This window comes from Poecilia formosa, unplaced genomic scaffold (assembly GCF_000485575.1).
Source record: "Poecilia formosa unplaced genomic scaffold, Poecilia_formosa-5.1.2 Scaffold86, whole genome shotgun sequence".
NCBI lineage: Eukaryota > Metazoa > Chordata > Actinopteri > Cyprinodontiformes > Poeciliidae > Poecilia > Poecilia formosa.
In genome coordinates, this window is record NW_006800025.1 from 1,223,723 (window position 1) to 1,250,442 (window position 26,720).

Consider the following 26,720-nt stretch of genomic DNA (forward strand, 5'->3'; position numbering starts at 1 on the left):
AATATATTTCATATGAGTTTAAATTTTTGATGAAAATTAAAGAATACACCTTTAAATTATATTCTTATATGCAGAGATGCTCCTGCGAGTAGAAGTTTTCCTGAATTGTGTGAGCCAAGTTCTTGTTTGGAATAACTTCCAAGCACTGCACAACATCTCAGAATTAGCTTTGTTTTTTTTTAATTGTTTGTTTTTTTTGTCCTGTTTTTCTTCCCAAGTTTTCCTTAACATAATCTCAGCATTTGCAAAGTGAAAGGATAAACCATGTGAGGTATTTAGAAAGGCACAGGCATTTGCATATATACTCACACAACAGACACTAGAGTACAGAAACTTAAGCAGAAATAATTTTCGACATACGTAGCACCTGCACCTTCATAAACATCAAAGCTTCCTTCTGTCTGCAGCCAAATGTAGGTGCATAAACCCGATGCAACTTGGCAAGATAAAACATTTCGCTGACACACGGACCACAAACTAAAATCGCAAAGAAAGATAAACCTCTCACGCATCTACACAGTGGGACGTTGGGAAATTAAGGAAAAAAAAAAGTCAGATCATCACACATCAACATGCACAGCCACAAAAAGCCCAAGGGAATACAGACATGAGAGCGATGAGCCATTGTATGGTGTTGTCAAGCTGTGGGATGCACGTGCTGATGAAGTGGGTCTCTGCATTTAATTTAACTGTAAATGAAATGTTGAATCAAAGCATATCCACAAAGCTTTTATCTGTTTGAGTGTGTATGCAGCAGTACTTGTGTATTTGTTGCGTGTACTTGCGTGACAGGTCAGGTTTGGTTCATTTCCACCTCATCTACCTCAAGCTCATCATTCCCCGCTGAGCCAATCAGTGTCCTCTGAGACGACCCGTGTCTCCAGCCGCGCCCCGAGAGCCGAGCGCGGTGATGAACGGGAAACCTGGGCTGTGAGCACGGCACACCTGCCTGCTTTTAGATGCACACATCGGAAGCACGGTCCCGACATGCTTGAGCATCCCGGTTGGCCAGGCTCTTTTTCTCATCACCTCGGAAACCCCGGGGGATGTGAGAGGAGTGGGACAAGGATGGTTGGGTTCTGATAAAGGAGGCAGTTAGTGCATAATTTTGAGCCGCACCCATTTAGCAGCACTGCTCTCATCAAACAAAGCTCTACTCAAGAGCCAGCTGATTCTTGCCAAACCCCGCACATGGAGCAGGTCAATGGCAGTGCCACAGGCTGCTTGCATCAAGGATGGCCGTGCTTTTAGAGTGGGTGGTCATGCTGGCGGAACTGCCATCCCGGCTTTGAGACTCATTTGCCACCTGCCGTCACATTTAATGCCAAATTAGAAAGCCTGTTGTTTCATCAGAAGCCTGGAAGTGTGGCATTTGCTCAGAAAGGAAGAAAACTTGAGGCTGATTACAGACAGCAATCAAAGCCCTTTGGTGTTCCCTTTTTTTTTTTTTTTTTTTGCGGGGACATGAGTAAAGTGTTAATATATTAAAGGACTATTGCTGTACATTTTGCTGTGTGGAAATGAAATATTATGCCTGAGAGGGAAAATAAGATAAAAGTGCATTTCATAGTTTGGTTTAGAATTAAATTCTGTGAAACGATGATTAGTTTTATCTCTAAAAATGCAAAACAGTCAAATTAGTCCAAAAGGGGAAAAAAGTCTTACATGTAGTCTTTAATACATAATATTAATTTGAATAATAGTAAACTAAAGGCAGTGACCTGAATAGGGACTGGCATGGTCCTATTAGCGACCTGTGCGGCTCTCAGCACTTCGTCATCGGAGACGACCGCGTTTCAGTCCTGCCTTCCCATTGGAAAGCTGTCAGATGTGATTGATTCCATTGGAAGATACACCTTGATAATATTGATCAGCTGCTCGGCCTCGGGCAACATTTCCTCCACTTACAGGGAGATGAAATCTGCCCCCAAACAGCTCAAAGCCAATTTTATCTTAGCCAAGGCCTGTTTGTCTTGCGAGGAACAAGCAGCAGCAGATTTGACAACAGAATCTCTGAGCTGTAGTGGCATTATAGATTTTGATCTTGAAAATCCCTAATAAAGGTGAAGATTTTGAGTGTAAAAGACTGGGTGTTGAAACTGTCTCTTGGTACAGTGCCCAGCAAAAAACAAAAAACAAACAAACAAACAAAAAAAAAACGTATCCTTGGAACTTTTTCACTTGTGCTAATGGCACGACCACAAACATCTATTTGTTTCATTGGGATTCTAAGCGATGTACCAACCCAATCTAGTGTACAGTTTGGAAGTGGATGCAAAAGGACACATGGTCTTTGAACTGTTTTACAAATAAAAATCCAAAACGTTTCTCCTCTTTTGAGTTGGCACTGTTGTAGATCTACCTTTCACATAAATTTTGGGCATGTCTCAATCAATTTTGTATGTTTAGAGAAATTTTTCCACATTTTGTAGCAGCCCCTACATGGTTTGTGGCAGACTTTCTTGAGCAATGTCTTTCTTCCACTCTTCCATGAATGTCAGATTTGTGGAAAGCATGACTAATAGCGCTGTCAACAGATTCTCCCTCCTGATCTCTGCTGCTTTTTCAGGGTTGCCGGGGGCCTTTTTGCTATATTAATGTTAGGTTTGTAGAACTGAATACTTTCTATAGTTGGATAATGTATTGAACAGAACCCTGTGAGATGTTCAGAACTTGACATATTGTTTTATAACCTGCTGAACTTCTTTCAAACTTTATTTTGTGCTTCATATTCATTTGTGTTTTGTTCATTAATGCTCTTTAATAAAATTCTAGGCTTCCATAGTGCAGCTGTAACCATCCTAAAACTGATTTGATTAGGGTTATTTCATTTAAGTGGTTGAAAATATAAGCACACCACACTATTCAGATTTTTGCTATGCATTTCTTGGTCAAACCTATTCCTTTCACCTGCTTTTCATTTTCTGTGGGCGGTTGCTTTTCTCTGCAAGAAACCTGTAATGTAATAATAATGAAGCCTACTCGTTATGCATCCGATGATGGTGCCACCGGACTCGCATGCAAATGTGGTTTATAAATAGCAACTTTAAAAAGATGACATTCAGTTCAAAGTCAGCTATTTCAGGTGTGTTCACTGCAGAGGGCTGTACCTGAATCAGCTGGCTTTGATTACTGACGTGTTTACATCCATACTTCGTCGGAGGAATTAGATTTGAATTTCCTGCGGCTGCTTCTGATTGATTTGGCTGCATTGGGAGAAAAACAATTTAATAAATGTCCCGCTATTCTTAGTTTTTGTTCTCACTTTTATGAGACATGATGAAATATAGCAGGTCGTGAAATATAATAAAAAAAGGTTTCATGAGTGGGAACAAAAAGGAGGGATGACACACACACACACACACACACACACACAAAACGAAGCCCATGAAATGAGGCACTTGAGGAGTGAAGAAGAACTGATTAATGGTAAGGAACAAGTGTGATTTATTATAAGGGTAATCTTTTATTTCTTTCCCTCTCTTTCACTGACCTCTTTTTAATATTAATGCTGCTTCGTCATTAACCTAAACACCTCCATGAATGTTTCAAGCATTATTTCTTTTTATTTCTTAGATTTCACAGATGACCGATTGACCCAATTGATGAATTACTTGCACCAGAAAAAGTGTAATTTAGATGCACAACCGTCTTCTCCTGTCTGTCAAAGTTTTTGTTTCTCTAATGCCTCCTAAAAATAACGGTGCTGAGAAGTTACATTATTTGCTTTGTATTCAAATATAGAGAAAAAAGTCATGAACACCACACGTTTTCCCTCTAAGAAAAGTAAATATCACATGTACATCGATCAGTGTGAGTCCTGAACCCGTTCAGTGCTTCTTAATTATTCAAAATAATTATTCAAAATCCTCTTCTGGTCATACCCAGGAGAGGAAGTCATTGCAAAGATTTCTGGCCTGGAGAAATGAATGCCTTGCATATAAAAGTACTGTCAAAATCCATTTAAAATACAGTCTGTTAAAAATTAGTGTTTAGAAAAATGCTAATCTTTTAAAAATTATTAGACAGCAACTGTTGAGGTATGTGAAGGCTTTTCTTGTTAAGAGGTGAGCAATTTCAGAAAGAGAAATTAATTCAAATTTTTTTTTTCCTTTTTAAACTGCAGCTTTTTTTCTTTTCAAAGATCTGCACACATTCCTCAGCATTTCCAGCTCTAGCCCTGTTGTACAGACCGTTCCCTGTTTACTAACAAGAAACCTGGACTTGGAAACTTAACTCCCTCAGCACTGATGAACGAAGAGCAGTTTAAGTGGCTATTCTTCCCAGATTTAATCCATTTGATCCAACAAATCCCAAACTAAATTAAAGCTCAAGCTTTAATATTGCAGTGACATTTATATTTGCTCTGTGTATACCTAAACTTCTTGCCCAAACTTTATATTGCATTAGCTTGCACACTAGGGATGAAACAGTTGCTGGTTTCAATGATTATTATGATCAACTTTTTCAAAGGTTGGTATTACCTTTCTTTAAACATGTTAACAATAATGAAAAATGCAAATAAAAAGTAAATATTTGATTGTGTCTATGTCGCAGATGTTTCACTACGGACTCAATATTATTTGTAGCTTCATTCAGACCTTAAAAAATTGAAATAAAGACTTAAGATATTCCTTGCTGTATGAAAAAAAACAACACTAATAGTCCTCTGCCTCCAATGTCCTCTAGCAGCCCAATGGTTTATTCCAAATAAATTGTTTTTAACCAGAGCCAGATGTTAACACTCTTCATAATGTTCTGGTTCATCTGTTAAAATAGATGTGTGCATGTAGGTTTCTTGGACTATTAAAATGTTACTGGTCTGCTTATTCTTTGTAAAATCAGCCAACAAAATACATGAGACTTGAAATGGAAATAGCTAACTTACATTTTGCCAACAGTGTGCACGTAGCAGATGAACTGAGACGCAGCTAACTTCAATACTTCACAATAAGAGCCTCAAGCATATTCAGTGTCGCCCTGTGAACTTCAAATAATAAAATAGATAAAAAGCTGCTCATTGTAGCCTCTGCTATGCAGATTCAGGCTTCAGATTGTAATTTGTTCTGTGTTATTATTTTAATTAAGGGGTATTAATGAATCGTGTTACCTTTGCTAATAGCAGCTTTTAAAAACACTAGAAATTATCTTATGTTCAGTAAGATAATTTCTGAGGCAGGCAGATAATGGGCAGTTACACATTTATATGCGTTATTACATATATATGTGATTTCAGCAGTGTTAATAATACCAGCAGTGCAAATTTATTTTTATTTTACATTTTGTTGTGGTCTTATGTTAATTTCACTGGACATAATATAACTTCTTTTTTTTTTAAGTGCTAATTTGGCATGTTTGTACATGTACGTTGTCATTGTTTTTACTCTTTTTTCTTTTATTCATAAACAAAATGCTTAATTTTTGTAGAATATGTTGCCTATTTTTCACACTTTTTAATAAAAAAAACATCATGATGAATTTACATGAAACATTAGCATGTAATAAACATACAGAAATTTCATGGCATCACATTCCTCTCTTACACCTTTAGAACAATTGTTGGTTGTAAGGTCATCAGTAAAAATATTCATCCGCTTATGGATTTTGTTAATTTTTTTTTGCTGTTTTAAGACATTTAAGTTTCACTATCAGACCAGGTTTTCCATCCTCTACATCAGGGGTCCCCAAACTTTTTCCTGCGAGGGCCACATAGCTGTTCCCTTTCTCTGGTTGGGGGCCGGTCTTAGTTTTTGGAGAAAGAAACCTTAGAAAATTCTTGTCGACGGGGGGCGACACATTTGCGCTTTTAGATAGATTTTTACCCAGAATGCAAATGGAAAAAACCGTGAGTGAAACGGTGACTGGGACTGACGAGTATATATTCCATTGAGGGAAAGTTAGTTTCACATCTGCTCAAGAGCCCCCTGGTGGTTGAAGAAAAATCCACATATAAACCGGAAAATACAATATATGAAAAAAACACTGAATGCTCTCTGGTATGAGGAGGCGGGCCGGTATTGTTCAGGGGGCCGGACCAAATGACGTGGCGGGCCGGATCCGGCCCGCGGGCCGTAGTTTGGGGACCCCTGCTCTACATGAAAAACATTCTTTGCACAGACTTGATGTCAGTTGTTGCCACCAAGGGCGGGACAACCAGTTCTTAAGTCACATTAAAGCAGGTTTGGTTAGCTTTTTCTCATGTTGAATTTGGTGTTGGTTACTCAGTTGGTTCTCTGGTAGGAAAAAAAATAGTTTGATTAAATCAAATGTTTAAGTTTGCCAGAAAAACATATTTTTCAACAAACTATATGTGTGAATAGAAACAGTTTATGAAATAGCAGGCCTGAGGGGTCTCCATATAGCTGCAAAGTTAACAATGCTTGCATTCGGCAGACATCACCTAGTTGACAGCCTTACATGGGCCTTTTCTTTATTCTCCACGTCTCACCAGGCTTTGATTGATCATGACGACATGTCATCTGCTGTGTGTATCTTCTTTCTGGGTACATTGTACTTTATGGCAGCTACTGTCAGAAGAAAAAAAAAGGTGTGGGATTGCATCATGACATTAGATTCTGTGGCTTGTAAAATGCTCTAATCCTGGAAATGGTTCTGGCAATGTGTGCTTTATTTCAACAACTAAATGTGACTAAGCACGGGGTAGAAAATGGCAAAGGGATTGTCAGGGTAACATTCCTGGAAAACGGAAAATAATAAAAGGTAATAGGCTTATAAAAACAACACTCTTCGGGATTAATAGACCAAAAAAGCCAAATGACAAAAGCTCTTTTGAAATGGGTTCAAGAAAGGAAAAGGAACAAAACCTCACCATACAAAACTTGCGATTATTTACCCAGTGGAACTGTTCTCGCAAATAAGACACTGGAAATGTGCAAAGGGAAAAAACATCCAGGCTCGGCTCTGTTCCTGTATCACATTCCCCATTTTTTTTTTTTGAAGAGCCTTTTCATCATTTTTATGCATTAACCATGAAAGAACAGATTCTTGTAAAAAAAGATAACTAATAATGATGACAGTTTTACACCTTGAATGCAAAAAAGAGGCTGAAATGGCACATGCAGAATCTGTAACCGTTGCATCATTCGATTCCTCCTGATAAGCAAACCGTGTAACTGTTGATACAATGTACAAACCTGATGCAGAGTTTAAACCTGATGTTTTTTGTTTTTTTTACTTTAGTCTTTAGTACTTTGCAAAAGTATTCAACCCGGCAATCGTTTTCACATTGCATCACATTACAGTCACAAAGCAAAAGGCTTTATATTGGGATGTACAGGACAGAGTAGTTTTACCATTTTCAAGGGGAGGAAAAATCATTATTTTCATAAATAAAATTGTGCATATGGATTCTGTCCCCCAGAGCCATTACTTTGTAGTATTTGCCCACTCGACTTTGTAAAATAGCTGAAGCTTAGTCAGCTATTGGATGGAGTGCATGCAGACAGCAATTCTCAAGAGCTCCTAAAGATTCACAACTGGACTTTGGTCTGGATTTATTGGGTCATTTTAACTCATAAATATGTGACTGGGCACGACAAAACCAGGAACAAGTCTCCCCCCGGGGGTGTTTTGAGTTATTTACAGATTCTGAAAGTGTGGATTCTAAGCTTTCTAATGATGTGAAACAGAAAAGGAAAAAAAAAAAAGTATGACCATTTGAATGTTGGTACTCCGCAAGCACGATTGGTGACAAAACAGGAACGTGGAGAATTCTCACTTGTGCGTTTCCTGTTTGGCGTTTCAGTTTAGGTGGACAGTCAGGTTTGCAGTTGTTCAGTTTCTAATTTTTAGGTGGTGGAATGAACACCGTTTTGTGAGATGTTCTAAGGTTTTTTATATGGCGTTATGGGCTGGCCCACACATTAAGCTTCTCCACGATGTTATTCAAGACAAAAATACTGAGGCCTTCACAAAAAGGCTAGATTTAAACTGAACAGTAAATCAACAGCCCCTGTGATTTTGTTTAGGAATATAAGAGTAAAAGGGGATGAATGCACCTTCTGACATGCTACGCTTTTCTAATTTTTATGTTTTTTAAAAAAAATGTTATGTCATTTTCTTTCCACTTCAGTAATTATGTGCAACTTTGTGTTGGATGAGTTTAAACACATTTACACGGGGCTACATATTTTGTTGAGTGCATTGTCTTAAAAGGAACATATCTGGAAATCCCCAGAATTTTCTGAAGCAGACAATTGAACAATGATTTTTTTTTTCTCCTTTGAATGAATAGAGTGCATTTACATTGATGGATTGCTCCTGCACAGTGACAAGATTTGTCTGTCAGCGGGATATGTGATGGAGTTCCAAATTCAGCATGTTTCCCAGGAGACCTTGAATCACACGCATAGTTATGTAGGAATACACTTCAAAGTATATGTAAAAATAACTATATAAAATGGGGAAACTGCTGCACACCGAATGACAGCGATGGCTGGTTAAATGCAGGGAGGGAAATTGCAGAGGTAAAAAGAAAGAGAAACTTCAGTAAGTTTTTTTTTTTTTTTTTTTTTTGTATCCCTTGGGTTGATTTCTTTTACGCCTTCCTCGTTCATCATTCGAAATTTAACTTCATAATAATTTCCAAAGTTTTCCAGGCATGGAAGAGAGCAACGCAGATCCCGACTACTGGGAAGGATTGTAAGAGTTACAGGGGCTGTTAAGATTGTTAGTCTGTGGTTTCGAGTCATCGATGGATGCTCCTGTGCTGTTATAAGCAAAGCCTTGCTATGACAGGTAATCACTATTATGCCTGCATTTCCATTTGGGTTACTGATCACAGCATGAAAGCCCATAGCTCTGATTTGTGTGCAATATAAAGCTCAGAGTGAAATGAAGGGAAAGAAGTGAGGTTGGGATGTGGGAATGGAGTTGAGAAGGGCGGAGAGATGGAGACATATACGTGTTAAAGGAGGTGTGATAATGAAAGAGAGGAAGCAGGGATGTATGGAGGTGTAAGGAGAGGGGATATGTGAAAACTATTCTCGAATGGAGATGTGGAGATTGGACGGGAGGGCGAGAGACTGGAAGAATGACAAGTGTGTGGGCCAATCAATAAGATCCTGTCAGGCAGATGGCAAATTGGAAAGTGGCGTGACACTGAGACAAATTGACACAATCAGATCTACGAAGATGAACAGTCATTGGAGGGCCCATGTGTGCCTTCATGTGCAAGAGTGGGTGTGAGACATTCAGGAATCTAATGGCCAAATCAGAGAATGATACACAAGGCAAGGTAACTATATTTGTATGGCACCAGTCACGCAATTCAAAATGTTTTAGAGAAGAAAAAAAAAAAAGAAATTAATTCAAAGAATATTACATAAAAAAAATGCATGACAAATAGCAGTAAAAACGTAAGTACCATACTAAATAAAAATTGTGCAATTTTAAAATGGCAAATGATTACGACATGATAAAATGAATAACTGATGAAACGGTCCTAAAGCTTTATAAGAAAGTGACTATAAACCACTGCTGCACAACATATTGCAAGATTATCATCATGGCAATATCAGTGTGTGCAGTATTCATATAACAAAGGACTGCTTGCGGTGCAATAACTCTTGGCTAATATATTCCAAGTGTTATAAACTTTTAAAGAAAGAAGAAAATGTCCATATATCGTGACACATATCACTATCGCAATATTTACTAATATTTTTGCTGCCACAAAATGTTCAAATATCTTGTAGCCCCATTGTAAACTGTGTTTGATCCCGATTCTAAGTAGGCAACAGTTTCTGTACATCGATCTAGTGCAAAATTAGACAATCCCACCCACTTTTCCAGTCGGTCAGCCTGTATGTTATGAGCAAGTCTGTGAAGCGCAGCACTGAGATCCAGTAACACCAAAGCAGAACGAGTCACAGAGGAGAAAGAGAATGGGAGAAGTTAAACAAGAAAGCATGAAATAGGAATAGAAAGGGAGAAAAAGTGTCTGCAGCCAAACTTGAAAGAAAGGGAAATGAAATGGAAGACATCTGGAAAATTTGAATGTGTGTGATTGTGAGGTAGTGCATAGACCATAACCCTAAATCTATCACCGTTGGGGCCAATATTCACTTCCTGCATCCTCGTGTCACTCAAACATTGCCTTTCCATCTCTGTCTTGCTCGCATCCCTCTTTGCAATTGCGCATTAATTTTTCAGTGTCAATCTGGCTTGTGCCCTTAGCCCCACTATCTTCCTCGTGCTCAGTGTTTCTTTCATTCCTTCACCACTTTTCTCACTTCCCGTATTTTCTGCTCTTGCTTTTAGTTTTTGCCTTCCCTTGGAAGTGTTTTCATGTTCTTGCAGCATGCCTTTGGTTAAAATGTGTGTTTGCGCTTTGTGTGGCTTCATGTCTGTGTGTACCCAGTCAGTCTTTAGTTTATTCAGTCAGGACCATTTGTCTCTTTTGTTTGTTTGTGAGCAAGAGATAGATAAATATAATTAGACAAATGAAATGGTGCCTTTCCTGTTTTATCTCTTTTGCCTTCCCTCTGTTGGGGACAATCCATCTTTGGCACCTTCCCTCCGTTGCCCTTTTTACCCTTCCCTGTCTTCTCCTTCTTGTATCCCTCCGCATCTCTCCCTCGCTCCTTCCCTCCGTTTCTTGCCCTGACGTATTTTCATTTGGGCTGTGAAAGTAGCTGTTTGAATAGGCATATTTGTCCTGCTTAATAGCATACCACCTCGCTTACTATGTGATTTAGTTCCTTGGCCTTATCTTCTCCAAACACAACCACTTCTCTGTGTATCTGGGGGCTTCTCACACTCCTATTTTTTTTTTTCAAATTTTTTTTCCTCCTGTGCGAGCCCCTCTTTCTGCCGACACCTCTGGCCACTGCAACGCCCCACGGCTTTATCAAAATAACATTAAAAGGGGACAACCATGCATTTTTGTACAACTAGATATGATAACTGTAACGTCTTGCCATTACACCAGTGTGGGCCTTTATCTAATAAACAGCAGGTAACAGGATTCACAAAATATATTTTTGTGTCATCATCAGTGTTTGAGTTTTACAGGCTGATATACCGAGAAATCATGTTACCCACAGGATTCTTTAAATTTTGTCAAGGGTAACACTGAATGATTTCTACTTTTGAGGCTCAAATGTCTTTTTTGTTGGTTTGCTTTGTGCCTGAGTGACCACCTGTTGAATTGAAACAATAGTTTTGAATACATCGGAAAATAAACTAAAAAAAAAAAAATACAGGAGTTTTTAAAAAAAAAAAATATTTCCATGAATAAAGTAGGTTTGTGTTATTTATATTGATAAGTACTCTTTTTTATTAGGCTCAAATTGTGAAATTTAATAGTTTTGATACATTTGATTTAAAAAAAAAACCAACATACTTCTTTCTTTTTCTGATATGCTGACGACTGATCAGATGTTGGCTGATTCCAGGCGTTTTATTGGCAGACATCCTGCTATAAGTACATTCTTGCCATTCTTTTCACTTTCTCAGAGGTTTGACTCATCAAGTGACACTCAGTGCTATAAGGCTGCCAGCTGGCTGCTAATTAAGGGTGACATGAAACCTGCTTCACAGTGAGGATTTTGACCAGTCACAGCTGGGAAAATGTGTTAATAATGGCTGACTAATATTTTATGACTTTTCTCTATATTCATAGTTCTCATCATCTCTCTCCATCGTTTCACGATAAATATTTTGAAAAGTACCCCACTTTGTAAAAAAAACAGCTGGGGGTTTGAGAAAATTCAAAGACGGACACACAGCTAGACAAGTTTTTTTTTTTTTTTAACGTGCTAAATTAATTTACGGTTACCTGTTTACCGTGGTTGTCTTTAATACGGCTTCCCTCCATCTCTAAAAAAATGCTCTTTCTTTGCAGCTGCATGATCTGTCATGAAAGAAAAGAGAACAGGGACGCCAAACGTTAAAGAAAGAACCACATGTAATATTTATAAAGCACTACATGCCTACACTTTTGTATGTTGAGGAGTAGGGATCCTGTAGGCCAGAAGATTTTAAATACCAATCTGGTGTTCTCTTGTAGTAAACTGAAAACAGGCCTTCTTTGGGTCTTTTAATGTGATAATTAGCCACAAAATTACATTCAAATGAATACAGAAATTGTTGAGTAGACACAAAATCATCCTTCTTTCATGGGCATATCAGTCCCCAGATCTAAATCCAACAGAGAGCGCAAGATAAGAAAAGGACTCAGGTCACTGAATGATCAAGAAACTTTGTACAAAAACAATTATTTAAAGACCACTTAGCCTGCTTCCCTCTAACTTGTGTGACACACCAGCGAATCTGTTTCAGAAGTTTTAATGGCATCGGAGACATCTGAAGCAAACGTGGCTCGTTAATCTCAAACTGTAAATTTGATTATGCGACTCACACTTTGTCACCAATATATCCAATGCCCATCTAACAAAACATAAAGATAAAATACAACATCGGGCTGCAATAAAACAATGACTAGATTATGCAGCTGGGTCACGAGTCATTTTTAATTGACATCAGTTTAAAATAATGGCTCTCAAGGAAGGACTCCTCATTTTGTTAATGCCTATTACCTTCCCTCCTCCTGCTCTCATGTATGGTGGGAAGGATTACGAAAGGCAAGAGTCTGAGTGGGGAACTAAAGTGTGTGCAAATTTGGAAATGAGATGGGGGGCCTGGGTCGGGTCCTGCTGGTGAACATGCTGGTTCATTGTCGAGACATTGTGAGAGACTAGAAAGAGCTAGATGAACTCATGAGGACTTTGCTGTCATTAATGTCATTTACTACAATAGTGCTTTTCATACTTTGACAAGTCAGCATATCTACTATTTATAAAGTATATTTCTCTCCCCGTCAAATATTCTTGGCTCCAAAGGTTTGACTATCAACCTTTGGATTTGCAATATACAGTACATGTTTTAGTGAATGTTGGTGTTTTTTTGTTTCATAAGCTACACTATATTAATGTACATACATTACACTCATAATCAGTCTGATAATCAACCAAAAACCTATCACAAGGATGATATTTTTGACCACTGTGTTGGCACTTACACAAAACAAGTGTAATAGTGTCTGCTCAAACTAAAAATAAACCAAGCTAATGCTGAGCAACTGGTAACAAAGAAAACAAAATACATTCTGCACACGTCTTATTCACAGACGTATATTTGAAACTGACTTATATTGGTTTATCTGCTCAGCAACAGGTTTATTTTGACCAAATCATATAGTCTAGTAAATTCTGTTTGGGTATTTAGAATTTTATCTTAGTCAGTTGAAGTAAAAGGTAACAATTTTACTTAGTGTTAATATCAATAAATGGAGACTAAGCAAGGACCTGAAGACAACTAAGTCAAAATGGCAACTAAGTCCAAGTTAGATTTGTGATTAGATTAGAAGTGCGTTGGAAAACTGCCAAATGTCTCTGAATACTTCAAGTGGTTTGAAACGGTTAAACTCTCAAATAACATGTGATAAGGTCTAAAATCGAGTATCAACATGCTTTAACAGAATCAAAAGACAGTTAAGCAGGGAAGTTTATGCATTCCTGTCTGCTGTTTTATGAAAAAAAAACAAGAAAAAAAAACAATCCTGTTCTCACAGTCGTCTTTGCATTGTGTATCCTGGGCATGTTGCCCAAGATCACTGTGATTAGATTAGAGAAATAAATACAAAAAAAGCAGAGGGTTTTCTTTCTGTTTACCAGAATGTTAAGTTTGTGCCAGCCACACCACTTTCCCGGGGTTGCTGTGAAGAGAAATGGTGCTACGTGAGATCACTTGTCTATTTATTCTTTCTCAAATAACAGCTTTCATGCCATGTTTTTTTCTGGCCTTAGTAAAAGGCAACACACACTCGAAACCCCTGAAATTAGTTATTTATTTTCATGTTGACAAATTACTAGCTACGTATGTGTCAATATCATAGCCATCTAACTACTGACTATCAACCACAATGGTTATTACAAATCTTCTCTGAACGGTCAGTTTTTTTTCTCATCTAAATTTCAGAAGTTTTGAACAGCCAAAGCCATTCTGTGTCACAGATATCACACAAGCAAACATGGGGCAGTTCCCCAGGGAAGAGGCTCTTACAAAACCCAATTACATTGTCCTTTCAAACCATCAGTCAGCCACTGCGTGCATCTGCAGCAGCTGGGGGAACAAACCAGAGTGTTGTTCTGTGAACTGAGAGAACAAACTGCAGTTTTTTTTTCTCTTTCACTAGGGTTTCATGAACTAGAAAGAAAGGAATTTCATTATGGGCTCCTTTTGTACTTCCCTGTTCAACCTTTTCGAAACATGCTTGAGTGACCTTTGCCACCCCTCCAGTTTCAAGCACCTTTGCTCGTATCATTTATGGGATCGACATTTGAGACACTGCATTGCAGTCTTCTGGGTGAAGATTTGTGGATGAAATAAACAGACGTGCACCTAGACATGGCGAGGCACATATGGTTGAGAAACGAGGACGCGCAGGAGAAACTCATATTTGCACAATGGGACTCCTATTTATATGCATGCATATGCACAGTCTGGGGTGATGCGCACACTTACCATGTAGGAAGAAGATTTATACAATGAATGTGTAAGACTGTGGATGCACTGTTGGTCTCTGTTTGGTATGTGGATGGGGAAATCTGGAAATTGTGGCTGCACTGTATCACTGAGAAGACAGCCAGCGAACCTCTTTTGACTAATCACATTCATTTTGGTGAAATGGTTGTTTTTCTGAAACTTAAGTGGTGTTTTGTGCCAACATAGTTTCAGAATGAAGAGAAGGCTTTTTCGTTACTTTCAAATGTGCCTTAAGTTTAAGTTTTGCTGGACATTTATTTCCCTCTTTTATTTCGTTAACATGCCCTGCGACAGACTGGCGACCTGTCCAGGGTGACCCCGCCTCCCGCCTAAAACGTTCGCTGGAGAAAGACACCAGCACCCCCTCCCAGCCCCACTAAGGGACAAGGATTTAGAGAAAATGGATGGATGGATGTTTTGTAAACATTCAAGCTATATTGGTCTTGTCTCTTATTTAAATTTTTATCCTTTTTTTTTTTTTTAAGAAAAACGACAGACATTGTGAGAGTTTCAGCTACACTGACTGGCTTACTGGTTACTGCGTCATCTTGGAAATTCAGAAGACATCAAATGAGGGAATAAACATGTAAACTGCTGCTTTGTATTGCTAATTGTGCTAACCGTGCAAATTGCTAATGTACAATGCTGAAGTCAGTCTGCCATTTTTGCAATGTAGTTCATCTTTCTTTTTATAGTTTAGAAAATAAGCTGTCACAACTGCCATAATGTTGCCTCTGCTTCTAATAGTAGTACATGGATTTTTAGTTGTATACAGGATATTAATTAACAACTTAGCGACAGTTTCTTCTCTTGGGCGACTGACGTACAAGCAGTATAAGTGACTGTATCTAACTAGTAATGGAACCTTTTCTAGGTACGAAGACGCTTTTGTAACACCTTAATTTTCCCCCTCCGTTTGCAGTACAACTAAAAGGGTGAAAATAGATTAGTCAGGTTAAAGTTTATGCCAGAAAATGACTCTGGGAGAGAGAGAGAGAGAGACATGGCAATTTGATATTACCCTGGACCTTTCAGAGAGGAATATACTAGAGGGAAGGTCATTCGTTTTTAGATTGTTTGAATTTGCACAGCATTACATGTTGGCCATCCCCGAAAACTTAGTTGGCTAAAATATGAACTGTTGATGATGTTACCTCCACAGTTCTTATTTTCTGTTGACTTTAACACTGATGCATTTTCAAATCACAGACTTTCTCTTCAGAACATCTGATGAATCAGAAGGAGTACATTGTCTAATTAAGGTTATCATGTTGGCTTTTAAATCCCCAACAAAATTAAATGTTGCTGGGCATTGCCAGCCTCCCTTCCTCCAGCCTGCAAGGATAAGCAGACATGGACAATGTATGGACAGATGGTTGTTCTATAGTGTTTATGCTCCAAAGCACAAGAAATAAAAGAACAAACAACTAGACCACTCAGGAGAAGAGACCCTCTGAGAGTCAGTGGAAGAGAGATTCAGGGTTCACAGTAATCCATACAGCTTTTGTGTGTTTTGACAGTACACTCTGAACGGCCCTAAAGCTGTGTAACATAGAAACACAAGTCAACCTCTGTAATAAATGTTAGCACTTATGTAAAGAAAAACCAATAGAAACAATAGCAAAAGTCACAAAAAAATTCTCCTTTTCGACATATTACTTGACTTTAGCGAGAGCAGCCAATGAACTTGGCCCATTAATCAAAAAATACAATGCAAAATAAACTTACATTTAAAAACAAAGATATCAAATCTGACATGAAGCCTCAACTTTTGCACTTCCACAGTCTTGTGGGCATGGAGTTTGACTTCAATCCACAGTTTGAAAATAAATAAATAAATAAATAAATAAAAATCAAATCTGACCTCCTAACAGAAAAAAGCAGGAGTCAAACTCACAGTTCTAGCATGAACTTGGGACTTATGCAACTTTAAACAGTAACCATTTCAGTTTCTTGCATTGAACTTAAAGTGTGGGGAAGTTTGTACGTTTGGTGTAGATTTAACCTACGTCGTTCATCAAGTTTAATTATAATGTCTTGATGAGGCAGAGTAATGCTTATTTGCATTATTTCTCATGTTGTCTTATTCTTCTTCTGTTTCTTCTTCTTTTAAACTTCTTCTCGAGTCTGCCAGAACATTCAGCCATCCTCCCAGAGTCTACATAACAATTTTACATTCAGTAGTAACGGGGGTATTAAAATGCAACACTATAAAGCCCTCCCTGGAGTAAATAAAAGAAGATTTGATCTATTACCTCTTTGAGACAAATTTTTCCACCTATTTATAAGAAATAATAATAAAAAAAAACAATCACACAGCCAGGTATTCAAGATTAGACATGGATCATTTTTGTATGTTTGCCTGGTTAAATAGAAAAGGATGCCAAACAGACTAGGTAAAAGTAGCCATCTGCCTCAGTTTACTGGAAAAGGAAAAAAAATGGGCAAGAAGAGGATGCAAATGATCAGCAGGGCAAAATAAAATGCAAACCACATGACTAATGATCAGGCCCAAAGTCATGAAAGATAAACTTAAGAATTCAGTAAAGTTTGAAGCGTTGTTTTGAAGATTGGGAGAATTTATGACCCAATTGCCCAAACTGGGAACTAGTTCATCAAGTGTTTTCATGATGAAGGGAATGTAGTCGGAAACATCTGGAGCTTTGCTTTCTGCAGATGATGTGATTCTACGTTCTGTGCTGAAACATTTTTATGACCATAGAGGCCTTAGTCCAACAGTGGTTTGTGTTTTGGTAAGCAGCCTGTCTGCGTTTCAAGGAGAGGAGTTTAAGTATCTTAGTGTCTTGTTAATGAGTGAAAGTAGGATGGAGATGGATAGACAAACTGGGGGCTCATCTGCAGTCACATTTGCTCTTTAGATTTTCGTAGTGAGGAAATGGCTAAACCAAAACTCAAAATTCTCAGTTTACTCTGGTTTTCTGTGTTCTGATTCTCACCAAATGTCATAAGATATGGTTAACGACTGAAAAAACACAATCTCACACAAAAGCAGCTTCTTCTGTTGGATGACTAGACTTGGCCTTAGACTAGAAGCTCCTGATCCAGAGGAGCTTAGAGTAGAGCTGCAGCTTCTCTGCAGGAGTCATTTGAAATGGTTCACTCTTGGATGCTGCCCCCTTTGAAAATTTACCAGGCATGTCCCAATGGGAGAAGACCCTGGGGAAGGTCCAGAAGTTGAAACTCAACAATAGGGATTATAAATCCCTTCTGCCCAAAGACAATTCAGATTTTTCCTACTGGAGCTACTACTTCCATGGCTGGACGGATGGATAATTTTTAAGTCTGTGTTGTACAAACATTTATGAACAGAAGGCAAAACTTTTTTCTTCTTCTTTTGATTAATATTAGTCCTTTTCAGCGAGCCTATATGCATCAAAGCAAGAAGGTACTTATTTGTACATGTACATACTCATAAAAGATGCTTTGATAAATCACTTAGAGATCACGTTAAGTGCTCGGGGCTAGATAACAAAAGGGAGTTGCAACACATACAAACATCAAAACCACCGAGGTAACTGTTGTTTTAAGTTCTGTGTGAATTCTCTTAAATGCCTGCATGGCTGTGAACCATGGACATGTGCATCCAAGTGTTACTGCTGGCAATGGGGGCCAGATGGCTCTCCTACAATCACAGTCCCTGACTGTTAACGCTGATTGCTAATTCTGATCCAGTGTTCTCCATTTCCAAGCTCCCTGCATTTGCATGCACATGTCAGTGTGCTGCAGGTACGCTGCGTGTGGGTGTCCATGTTTGGCACGGAGCTGTTTCACTGTATGCCAACTCGCCGTTGTGATTTTTCTCAGGGACAAGGCTAGGTCATGTTTGTACTTGTTAGTTTCGGGAAGCTGGCTGTGAGTGTGTGCCAAGGTGTGACTGTGGCTAATTTAGTATGGGAACCTGGCTCTGTTATTGACTTCCTGTGTCTGTTTTTCTGACATTGTCTCTATCTGTGTCTGCCGTAACTTGCTGTTTCTAAAACCCCGTCGGTGAAACTTGATTGATAAAACAGTCACTGTGCTTGCTAGAACAATATATTTTATAATCTGCAGTGGATATTTTTGTGACTAGAAATATCAGGTTCATAATAGATTCAACATCTTGATATGTCTGCGTTACTACCTGGAATGTGAGGTTTTTTACTTGATATGTTTTCAGTGGAGCTCATTTATTTTGGTTTCAACCTAAACTGAAGTATTGTTTGATGAAAAGAATAGTTTGTTGTTTGTTAAAAAAAACAATAACTATTTCTCCTGATAATTTGACTGACCTCTTTTGTTTATCGTTATAGTAAAGTTTCGATCCAGTATTGCCTGTCCTTGTACCTATTTGGTATCAAACATCGTTGCTGTATCACTCAGCATTTCCTGAATCATGTTTGTGATTTCCAAATTATTTGACTGTGTAAAAGGAGAAAGGAGAGTATATGTGACCAAGGCATCAGTCTGCTATAAACAGATGATGTTTGTAAAAGAATATCGAAATTATTCTTGGTATGGGTAAACCTCAGCAAAGTTTTCTTAAGCTTAATGCTGTAAAAGAAAAGAAAAGAAAAAGATAAACTACAAAAGCCTGGAAACACAAACTTGTACTTTTATCTTGGACTTTTTTTTTAATTGATAACACAATAAAAACATCTACTTTTTTAAGGGACAGCTTCAATGTCCAACAGTTTATACATTCTTTATGCATAAGATGTCATGTGTTATGTTTTTATCATTACTCATAGTACAAACTAGAAGTAACGGTGCTGTTGAAAACGTTCATATTCTAATTTCAAAGCAAATTAGTTGTATTGGATTTTATTTAAAGGCGTAAGAGGTGAAGGGGGCTGAAAACCGACTTGTATTATATAAAGAGCTTAATAAAAAAAAATTTACAAGTTCTCTTTTTATATATTCAACTGGTACGGTGTTTTAGGATAAGCAATACTGAAATTACGTAAAATATAGTTTTCAGTCACAGTGATCTATTTTCTCATTAACTGATTTAAGCGCACATTCATTCTCAGTGAAAACAACAATTAGCTACTGTCTCTCCACATTACTGTAGACGAGTTTAAGGCGGCAACGCGCCTTACAGAACTTGCACATCTGTTTGTTTGTGGTGCCTTTCTGCTTGATATGATCGCAGAAAGGCAATGATATCAGAAAAAGACTGTCATATCTGCTTCTGTTTCAGACAGTCTGCTTGTGTCAATGCCAGAAGTCTTGTCTTCAGTTTTTAATGTGTTGTGGATGTGTGTTTGTTCATTCTGCTCTGAATTCGTGTCAAAATGTCAGACAGGATTAACGTCACTGAGTTAGCGAGGGTTTAAAGGCACCCTGGGTTTGTGTGAGTGTGCTCACTTTGATGGCCTGGAGTGCCGGTGAAATGTTGTGTCAAAATGTCTGTGTAGATTTGCGTCTCCAGGTGAGTCTTCTTATAATGTGAGAACATTGTTCCTGCTTTCATCTTTTGGTTGATCTGAAGTACTCAGATGAGCCTTTTGGGTGTAGAGGCTGCACACTTGTTGTTCAAATCTATTCTTGACTTGAAAACCAACTCGATCTGCAACTTTGGAGTTTAGGACATGATGTTATTGTAGTAGATCTGTTGCGACTGTTCATTAGATAGCGTTGCTGTCTGGCTGTTCATCCATCTGCTTGGCTAATTACCTGTATGGATCACAGTGTCTGTTTGAGTTTGAGTGAACAAGAACAGCTTAAATTCTGACCGCTTACTTCTGCTTGGAGAACATGAGGAGCTGATCAAGCAATGACATGCACTCATCATCAAGATGAATTTATATTAGTTCAAGGCTTTTAATGATGCATTTGAAATGTTTTTTTGTTGTTGTTGGGATGTGTTTACTGATAATACAAGCCATAACATTCCAATTATAAAAACAAGAACTGTGAAATTATACAGACAAATTCAAAACACATTATATAGAGACAGTATTTATATTTGGATAAATGTTGCGCAGTTATTTACTGCCTGAATTTGTTTACAGTGACTTATAAAAACAAAAACTAAGTTGTTTAAAAGATTTTAAATGACATAGAAATTGCCAGGTTAAGCATAGGACATAGGATAGATATAAGTTTTAGTATTACAAAAAATTAACAATTTGGCTTTATTTGGCATAATTCCAATCTCTAGATGGGGCAAAGCGTTTCATTTTACAAAGGCATTAGCTTTTGTCTCTTCTTCATAAGAGACACCTTTTCTGCAAATATTTGTCAAGGGGGAGAAAAATGACCGTCACCACTGTCCTCAACTTAATCTCACCAAGCATTTATCCAATTTTCTTGGCAGAAATTAGTAGTGTTCATTTAAAATGTCTGGCTTCCTTCTAGCTTTTTAACTTTGTAAACTTTTTAGGGAGATTGCAGTCAGGTCCATCCCAGAAGCTTAGCATTGACCGGATTTAGATTTTCCAAAACCAGTTTGGAAACGTGTTTGGGATCATTTTCCTTGTGGAACCCTGCCAGTGCCCAACATAGATTAAAGGAAATGAGTCGGGAATGAGTTTTAAGAAACACTTTCAAACCCAAGGTCTATAGCTTATTTAAGTTAACTATACTGTTTCGGATCAGAAGAATGGTGAAATGTCCAGCCAGAATAATACCAGAAACTTGTTGATTCCTTAAAAATGTGTGGTTTTACTGCACCTTGCTAAATGGTGTTAACATTACATTATGGGGGTTGTGTGGATAGAACAGCGACTGTAAATGATTTTGATACTTTGCAAAACAAATACCACAATCAATTCAAACTTTTCAAAGGCCCAAACTTTATACAGTTAATACAGATTTCAGGCAGATGATTTGTGTATGTAAACCTCTGACCAGCAGGGTATGTCCCCAAGTAGCAACTTTACTGGAGAAATAGTAAGATAAAGATTTTAGCACAAAAATAATCTTTTTAATTGTAACATCATTAGTTGGCTCAGTTGCACTTAATGCTCCCTAACTATTCCTCTGGGTTCTGTTTATTCTGCTAATGTACAGTTTTATTTTAATTATCTTGTGCTCTAAGAACATAGACTGGGTTTCATTAAAAAAAGTTTTTTGATAGCCGGGAAGAAATGAGTGCATGGCCACCTTTGCTTGTGCATTTGTGTTTTTCCAATTGTGTATGTTTTGCCCTGATCTGATGGATGACTCGGTAGCCTCCTCTGCTATCTGCGCTTCTGTCTGCATGACCAAATAGTTTTCGGGGCTGGATGGCAGGCGGTATGCCTGGCATTTGCCCAGAAACATTACTCCTCAGTCCCAGTTTCCTATGTGAATATTTAATGAGGGCATCGTGCATGCTAATAGGCCTGCTGTAATTACCTCTTTCTCTGCTCTCGCCCCATTTCTCAGGCCACTGGTGCTCAATGCCAATGTTATTTTTAGATTGCAGTAATGATGACTCTTCCACGTCACAAACATTCCCCACTCTGCAGATTAGTGGAGTAGAACTCTCCCCCTGTCCTCCTTTTCTTTCCTTTCCGGCATTTCCATTCCAGCCTTCCCTTTTCCTTGTTCCTTACTCAGTCTTTGGTTTTTGTTTCTGCCCCCCCACACTCGTTTTTCATATCTCTAGCTCATTCGTCTCCTCTGCCCACTCTTTTCTAATCCCCTCTTTCTCTCTTTCATCTTTCCTGTGGAAAATGGGATATCAACAAACATTGTGCGGCCTTGCTCTCATTTCTCTTCCTTCTTCTCCCCACTCTCATCCTACCTTTATCTTGCTCCTCGAACACCCCTTGGCCACCTCTGTTTGTTTCTCTTTTTTTTTTTCTTTTACATTTCTCCCCTCTCATTTCTCTCATCCTTCTTCTTCCTTTGTAGTCCTGTCTGAAAGTCCTTTCTACCAGCCTGTTTCTTTTGTTTCCTTAGGAAGTTTCAGAGGGTGTGTGATTATGTCAGCCTGAATGATGACTTTTTTCCTCTTTCTTATTCGTTTCCCTTAATCGCTCTCAGTTGCCTGTTTTTCTGTTCCCCATTCCTATCGCTGCTGCATGTTCCTTGTTCCTTTTTGTCATTCCTCACCTCAAAGGTTGATCCCCTGTGTCCAGCTGGGTTTTATTAGTATGAGATTCATGGCAGTAAAGCCCTTTATCCTGGTCTGATTCACCCCCCGCCAACCAACCTCTTGCTCCATCTCTGTAGCTGTCCTTTCTTGCTAGCACACACACTCGTGAGGACTCCACCACACACGCTGACAAGGTGATAGGCAGCCAATCACCTGCACACAAACACACACCTTTTTTCCAATCTCTGTGGTGATTTCCAGACTCTGATACACCAACTTTTTTCTGCACTCCACTCACCTTTCCTTTAAGTCCCTATCTTTCCCTCAATCACTGCATTTTTCTGTATTTTTGTCTGTTTGTTTTTTTTTCTACTGCTCTGCAGAAATGTGTATTCTTTTGTAACTTGCTGAAACAGACACTGGAAGAACTTATGGCAGTAAAACAAAAAAAGTTTATCATGAACAAAGTGAAATGAAAGTATCGGGTCTTCAACTTTTTCACATAGTGTGACATAATGGGATTTTATGTGTTTATGTGTAAGAGCAACACTAAGTAACACTAGATTGTGAAGAAAGATATAAGTGATTATGATCTGGAAGGTTTGGCAGGCAGTTTTGTTGAGCTGTGATATGACACCCCAAGTTTTGAACATCTCACTGAAAACTGTTATGTCATTCAAGCAGTCTTGAATGGCACAACTGCACACGCATTATGACATTGCCTCCCATCAAAGCTGATGTGCAGGACAAGGAGAGCAAGGAAAGAGGCTCTTATTAACTCTGAAAGACCTGAAACAGTCAGTCGTTGTTGAAAATAAGCCACAAGAAGTCTCGTTAAAGTTTACCCAAGTCTACGTTGGAGAGATATCAAACACGTGAAATACAGCCTTTTGGTCAAATGAGACCAAAAGTAAACATTTTGGCCCACATGCAAAACACCGTGCATAGAGGGAAACTAAAGATATAGCTGACAGAAAGATGGGTTGAGTTAAATACGGGGTAATCCTGGCAGAAAATCCATGTTCATGTTAGTTGATATGACTGAGCTTGAACCACAGTGTGGGCAAAACTTTCAGTCTTTGGATTTACAGAAGTATTAGAGACATATCTGAAAGGCTTCATGCCACCCTTCATTTCTGATGGTACGCAATGCTAAAAGACTTCTCGATACTTTGAGTTAATCTGTCACATCAAATCACATTAAAATCCCTTGAAGCTTGTGGTTGCAACATGAAACAATTACAAAAAGTTCAAGGGGTGGGAATGCTTATTTGCAACTTACTGTATGCTGGTCTGCTATTCTCCATTTTTAAATGTTCTGCCTTGTTTACCCCCGTCCCTTTCTCACTTGTTATCCAGACCTCCAGAGACACATGCTCTAGAGCTGCATGAAAATCAATCACCCCCTCCATCCCGTCCACTCTCTTTCATCTTGTTGTGACGTGTTTTTATGTGTGCATGTGTCTGTGAGTATGTTGGAGGGGCGGATGAGGGTATTATTTTAACCTTCATCTTTTGTGCTCACCCTTGTCCTTTTTGGAAAGCTCAATACAATTCACTTCAAAAACAAAACCCTTCGCATTTGCTTAAGTTGGATAGGGTTTGACTACACAAAGCAAACCCTGTTTGGCCTCCCTACGCGCCCCTGCAAATGCTTGGCTCCATGAGCGGCATAGTAATTGGAGTGCGAGAGGGTGGGAGACTAATTCGGGTTGTCCATGTGTTTGAGGTGTGTCCTTTTTAATTCTTAGAGTGGCTGCCTGGTCTTCAGAGTCGGTAATCCAATTGGTTGTCCTGTTTAAAGCACTAAATTAACCCCTGTCTCACCTCCAGCCTTTTTCTGTCTGCCACAGTCTGTCTCGTTCACTCAGCCGGTGGAAGGGAGGGAGGAGTAGATGGAGAGGTAGATGGACACACTGTTTCAAACCATGTTATTGTGATGCACAGGAGGTTGAGGACAAGTGTTTTAATCTCCTGCCTCCGTCTCCTGGACCAGTCTGAAGTCTAACACTTAATAAGGTCTTGTAAATGATAATGTCGGGTGGCGGTATGGTGTAAAGCTAATTTGGGAGTCCACTTTTTCCTCTTCCTTATAGTAAATTGATTGAAAGATGTCCAATAGTAGAGCTATGCTGTACACAGTCTCACCTACGTACGTGCTTGAATAAAAGACAAGTGAGCTTCTTTTCTTGCGTCTTGAAGACAGCTCACCTCTCATCTCAAAAGCTTCAGTTCTGATCATGGATCAGGAGGTTATAACTGTCAAACAACTACAAGGCAGCTTGACTTCGTTCCCCAGGAGAATTCACAACCTGAAACAAGCGATCAAAACAGTTCGCGTGTTGAACTTGTAAGGAACTATTCCATCTGAAGACCTCGTAAGATGGATGAAAAAGTCACTCAGTGACTTCAGAGGCCACATTAGTGTCAAGTTTTAGGCATATAAACAAAATATGTCTAAAACACTCATGTTTAGAACTGAAGAGACATTTTTAGTGAGAGGTTGCGCACAATTTCTTAGGATTTCAATTCTTGAATGACTGAAGATCTACCCCAATGTCAATGTCTCACCTTCATGTCATAGTTCTGATAGTCAGCTCAAGTGTGCTCTCTTGCGCCAGTTTATTAGGTACTCCTGTTCAATTTCTTGTTAATCCAAATAGTTGTTCAATTAATCACATGGCAGAAAATCAATGCGTTTAGGCATGCATGGTTATACTGGAGATCAAAGCGAGGATTAATATTTGGTAGTACAGAGTTAAATGATGTTGCATATGGTACAATTGTTGGATGGAGAATTTCAGTAAGTATTTATCTTCTGCTGTTTTATGCACAACAATCTTTTGGCTATATGGGAAAAAAGGTAAAAATGTGAATAGTAGTCAAAGGCGAATAGCTGGGCCAGTTGGAGGGCATAGAATGACAACTATTGGTCAAATAATCCCTTATTACAACCAAGCAGTGCATATCAAATCCTGCAGTAGAGAGGCTGCAGCTGCAGAAGACCAAATCAGATGCCACGCCTGTCAGCAATGAATAACAAATGGAGCCTCCATTTTGCACAGGTTCACCAAAATAACAGAAAACAAACATTCCCTGGTGTTGATTTCAGCTGCAACATGTTGAGTTATAAGAAAACACGAAAACTTGGATCAGTCATGCCTTGTCCCACTTATCCAAGCGGCTGTTGATGGCTTGATGGTCTTCCACACAGTTTGTTGGTGTGCTTCGGATCCTTCACATCGGCAGTGGAGCTTAGATGTTGCTTGAATACTGTGGATGAAAATGTTCATCCTTTTAAGACCACAGTGTACCCATCTTCTCATAGCTGCTTCCAGCAGGATAATGCAAGACGACACAAAGCTCAAATCATCTTGGATTTCTATCTTGAACATGACGCTGAGTTTACTGTACACCAGTGGATTTGCAGAAGACAAATGTGGTGACTTTGTGCTGCAAACCTGTCAATAATGACAGGATGCAGTCTGCAAAAAAATTCTCCTACACTTTGTTAAATTTATGTCACAAAGAGTTAAGACAGTTCTGGTGGCACACAAAGGTACAACCCATTTACAGCATCGTGTATAAAGAGGCTATTGAGTGTATGCGTTTATGTATGCGTCCATATTACACAAATATATGAGCTTGGATTTTGCATCTAAGCAGTGATCGTATTTCTCTGAGGATATTGCTCAACACATAATGAAGTGATAACTATGTCTTTAAACTATTTCAGGATGTATGAGGAATGTGTCTCACCTCAGAGCCCACAGGGAGATGCTGGGGTGGTGAATGAGCTGAAAAGAAGCAGAAGCACAGTGAGGTGTTGCAGCTCAAATCGGCAACCTAAATTAGTTAGGTATATGTAAATGTCACAATCTCTGTGTGTGAAAGATTATCTGTAAAGCTGCAGCACAGTTTGAGCTGATTGCCTGAACTAGATTGTGGGCACTGCCTCATTAAGGACTGCTTGCACAATTGTCACAATGATGTGCAGTTTCACGTTAGGTAAAATCTGTTATCTAAAATGTAAGGGGCCATGACACAAAATGTTACTATTGACAAAAAAGAATAAACTTGGCATTTCTAACTTGAATCCATCTATATTCTGTTTGGTTACCTTGTT

General features: G+C 38.7%; 1 protein-coding gene and 1 long non-coding RNA gene across 4 annotated transcripts in view; one reads left to right on the forward strand and one right to left on the reverse strand.

Moving 5' to 3' along the window:
- Positions 1-26,720, forward strand: part of cadm4 (cell adhesion molecule 4) — a 223,653-nt gene that overhangs the window by 41,710 nt on the left and 155,223 nt on the right. The gene's annotated exons all lie outside the window — the stretch shown is intronic.
- On the reverse strand, positions 2,043-18,748 carry LOC107836796 (uncharacterized). Its single transcript, XR_001662754.1, has 4 exons — positions 14,849-18,748; positions 11,500-11,507; positions 10,749-10,750; positions 2,043-2,054 (listed from the first exon to the last, which is right to left on the reverse strand). It is a non-coding gene; the product is annotated as an uncharacterized LOC107836796 (long non-coding RNA).